The following is a 5,000-nucleotide window of genomic DNA, read 5'->3' as shown; positions in this document are numbered from 1 at the left end:
GGCTAGCACTAGGAGTTAGCTTTATGGGCTAGCACTAGGAGCTGGCTTTATGGGCTAGCACTAGGAGTTAGCTTCATGGGCTAGCACTAGGAGCTGGCTTTATGGGCTAGCACTAGGAGTTAGCTTTATGGGCTAGCATTATGAGCTAACTTCATCGGCTAGCACTAGGAGTTAGCTTCATGGGCTAGATTATGAGTTAGTTTTATGGGCTAGCACTAGGAGTTAGCTTCATGGGTTAGGATTATGAGTTAGCTTCATGGGCTAGGATTATGAGTTCGCTTTATGGGCTAGCACTAGGAGTTAGCTTCATGGGTTAGGATTATGAGTTAGCACTACTGGTTAACATTATATGCATTACAGCATTATATGCTAGCATTACTTGTGTAATGAGTTAGCGTTCTGAGATAGCACCATGAACTTGCTCTAGGTTATGAGCTAGCGTTAGCTGGCGTTAGCTATCCTCAGATAAAAACACATTCCTTCAGCTAATCAGCAAGCGTCGTCCTCAAGGCCACAGCACACACTGTTTCACACTATCACCCGTAACACTGATGCCGTCACACCACTGATAACAACTATACTGTGTGTGTGTGTGTGTGTGTGCGTGTGTGTGTGTGTGTGTGAGGGTCATCCATACTGTGTTGTGCCCTCTGTTAAACATCGCCCTGTAAAACCACGTGTTAGGTCCACTGATAAGAGTTTCACACACACACACACACACACACACACACACACACACACACACACACACACACACACACACACACACACACACACACACACGCCAAATCTATGTTAAAATAAGGAGATTGAAAGTGTCGTTAAAGACAAGGCCCTAATGTAGTACACTATGGGCCCTGGTCTAATGTAGTACACTATGGGCCCTGGTCTAATGTAGTACACTATGGGCCCTGGTCTAATGTAGTACACTATGGGCCCTGGTCTAATGTAGTACACTATGGGCCCTGGTCTAATGTAGTACACTATGGGCCCTGGTCTAATGTAGTACACTATGGGCCCTGGTCTAATGTAGTACACTATGGGCTCTGATCTAATGTAGTACACTATGGGCCCTGGTCTAATGTAGTACACTATGGGCCCTAATGTAGTACACTATGGGCTCTGGTCTAATGTAGTACACTATGGGCCCTGGTCTAATGTAGTACACTATGGGCCCTGGTCTAATGTAGTACACTATGGGCCCTGGTCTAATGTAGTACACTATGGGCCCTAATGTAGTACACTATGGGCCCTGGTCTAATGTAGTACACTATGGGCCCTGGTCTAATGTAGTACACTATGGGCCCTGGTCTAATGAAGTACACTATGGGCTCTAATGTAGTACACTATGGGCCCTGGTCTAATGTAGTACACTATGGGCCCTGGTCTAATGTAGTACACTATGGGCCCTGGTCTAATGTAGTACACTATGGGCCCTGGTCTAATGTAGTACACTATGGGCCCTGGTCTAATGTAGTGCACTATGGGCTCTGGTCTAATGTAGTACACTATGCGCCCTGGTCTAATGTAGTACACTATGGGCCCTGGTCTAATGTAGTGCACTATGGGCTCTGGTCTAATGTAGTACACTATGGGCCCTGGTCTAATGTAGTACACTATGGGCCCTGGTCTAATGTAGTACACTATGGGCCCTGGTCTAATGTAGTACACTATGGGCCCTGGTCTAATGTAGTACACTATGGGCCCTGGTCTAATGGAATACACTATGGGCCCTGGTCTAATGTAGTACACTATAGGCCCTGGTCTAATGTAGTACACTATGGGCCCTGGTCTAATGTATACACTATAGGCCCTGGTCTAATGTAGTACACTATGGGCCCTGGTCTAATGTAGTACACTATGGGCCCTGGTCTAATGTAGTACACTATGGGCCCTGGTCTAATGTAGTACACTATGGGCCCTGGTCTAATGTAGTACACTATGGGCCCTGGTCTAATGTAGTACACTATAGGCCCTGGTCTAATGTAGTACACTATGGGCCCTGGTCTAATGTAGTACACTATGGGCCCTGGTCTAATGTATACACTATGGGCCCTGGTCTAATGTAGTACACTATGGGCTCTGGTCTAATGTAGTACACTATGGGCCCTGGTCTAATGTAGTACACTATGGGCCCTGGTCTAATGTAGTACACTATGGGCCCTGGTCTAATGGAGTACACTATGGGCCCTGGTCTAATGTAGTACACTATAGGCCCTGGTCTAATGTAGTACACTATGGGCCCTGGTCTAATGTATACACTATAGGCCCTGGTCTAATGTAGTACACTATGGGCCCTGGTCTAATGTAGTACACTATGGGCCCTGGTCTAATGTAGTACACTATGGGCCCTGGTCTAATGTAGTACACTATGGGCCCTGGTCTAATGTAGTACACTATGGGCCCTGGTCTAATGTAGTACACTATGTAGTGAGGAGTGTGCCAAGTGGGATGTAAACAGTACTGAACCATCACTACTGAACCATCACTACTGAACCATCACTACTGAACAATCACTACTGAACCATCACTTCTGAACCATCACTACAGCATCACTACTGAACCATCACTACTGAACCATCACTACTGTACCATCACTACTGAACCATCACTACTGAACCATCACTACAGCATCACTACTGAACCATCACTACTGAACCATCACTACTGAACCATCACTACTGAACCATCACTACAGCATCACTACTGAACCATCACTACTGAACCATCACTACTGAACCATCACTACAGCATAACTACTGAACCATCACTACTGAACCATCACTACTGAACCATCACTACTGAACCATCACTACAGCATCACTACTGAACCATCACTACTGAACCATCACTACTGAACCATCACTACTGAACCATCACTACTGAACCATCACTACAGCATCACTACTGAACCATCACTACTGAACCATCACTACTGAACCATCACTACTGAACCATCACTACAGCATCACTACTGAACCATCACTACTGAACCATCACTACTGAACCATCACTACTGCACCATCACTACTGAACCATCACTACAGCATCACTACTGAACCATCACTACTGCACCATCACTACTGAACCATCACTACTGAACCATCACTACAGCATCACTACTGAACCATCACTACTGAACCATCACTACTGAACCATCACTACAGCTGTCTGTATTCACAACCATCATCTTACTACTACAGTGAAACTGGCCCAAAGATTCTTATTGTATCAGGGAAGATAGAATTGACACTATACAGACTACTGCAGAATAGACTGCATACACACACACTCACACACACACACACACACACACACACACACACACACACACACACACACACACACACACACACACACACACACACACACACACACACACACACACACACACACACACACACACACACACACACAGTTGAAGAGTCCACCTCTGATGTAATCACTAGAGTACCCAGGTTAATATCATCATCAGTACTCCCTCCCTCCCTCCCTCTCCCTCCCTCCCTCCCTCCCTCCCTCCCTCCCTCCCTCCCTCCCTCCCTCCCTCCCTCCCTCCCTCCCTCCCCAGGTTAATATCATCATCAGTACTCTGTCATTCTATCTCCCTCCGTCCCTCCCTCCCTCACCCCCTCCCTCCCTCCCTCCCACAGCCTGCTGGTTGTTGGGGTTAACGGTAAACTATGACCCCATTCCTCAGACTGTAATCCACAAAAGACAGAATAACTAGCCAGTGGTATGGATATTACCGTAATAACACTAACCAGTGGTATGGATATTACCGTAATAACACTAACCAGTGGTATGGATATTACCGTAATAACACTAACCAGTGGTATGGATATTACCGTAATAACACTAACCAGTGGTATGGATATTACCGTAATAACACTAACCAGTGGTATGGATATTACCGTAATAACACTAACCAGTGGTATGGATATTACCGTAATAACACTAACCAGTGGTATGGATATTACCGTAATAACACTAACCAGTGGTATGGATATTACCGTAATAACACTAACCAGTGGTATGGATATTACCGTAATAACACTAACCAGTAGTATGGATATTACCGTAATAACACTAACCAGTGGTATGGATATTACCGTAATAACACTAACCAGTGGTATGGATATTACCGTAATAACACTAACCAGTGGTATGGATATTACCGTAATAACACTAACCAGTGGTATGGATATTACCGTAATAACACTAACCAGTGGTATGGATATTACCGTAATAACACTAACCAGTGGTATGGATATTACCGTAATAACACTAACCAGTGGTATGGATATTACCGTAATAACACTAACCAGTGGTATGGATATTACCGTAATAACACTAACCAGTGGTATGGATATTACCGTAATAACACTAACCAGTGGTATGGATATTACCGTAATAACACTAACCAGTGGTATGGATATTACCGTAATAACACTAACCGGTGGTATGGATATTACCGTAATAACACTAACCAGTGGTATGGATATTACCGTAATAACACTAACCGGTGGTATGGATATTACCGTAATAACCCTAACCAGTGGTATGGATATTACCGTAATAACACTAACCGGTGGTATGGATATTACCGTAATAACACTAACCAGTAGTATGGATTTTCAACGATTCTACAAACACACACACTCAACCAGAACACACACACACAACCAGAACACACACACACAACCAGAGCACACACACACAACCAAAACACACACACACACACACACACACACACACACACACACACACACACACACACACACACACACACACACACACACACACACACACACACACACACACACACACACACACACACACACTTCAGAGTAACACATCCCATTAAAATAGTAAAAAACAGTCATTGACGTTTTACCTGTCTGGAGCAGTGAGGATCCTCAGGCTGTCTGTCCACTCTCTGTCCTCTCTCTGTCTGCTCTCTGTCTGCTCTCTGTCTGCTGTCTGTCTGCTCTCTGTCT

The 5,000-nt window shown here is 44.8% G+C and overlaps 1 protein-coding gene across 1 annotated transcript in view; it reads right to left on the bottom strand.

The window, feature by feature from the left end:
• The window catches only part of LOC106593950 (RNA-binding protein 47), a 44,870-nt gene that overhangs the window by 39,687 nt on the left and 183 nt on the right, over nucleotides 1-5,000 (bottom strand). Inside the window, 1 exon segment of the mRNA XM_045711417.1 lies at nucleotides 4,898-5,000. This exon segment is cut by the window's right edge and continues 183 nt beyond it. The gene's annotated coding sequence lies outside the window, so the exon portion shown is untranslated.

The sequence above is a fragment of the Salmo salar genome, unplaced genomic scaffold, assembly GCF_905237065.1.
Source record: "Salmo salar unplaced genomic scaffold, Ssal_v3.1, whole genome shotgun sequence".
Classification (NCBI taxonomy): Eukaryota; Metazoa; Chordata; class Actinopteri; order Salmoniformes; family Salmonidae; genus Salmo; species Salmo salar.
Note: the sequence above shows the minus strand (reverse complement) of the source record. Positions and strands in the feature narration are given on the sequence as shown.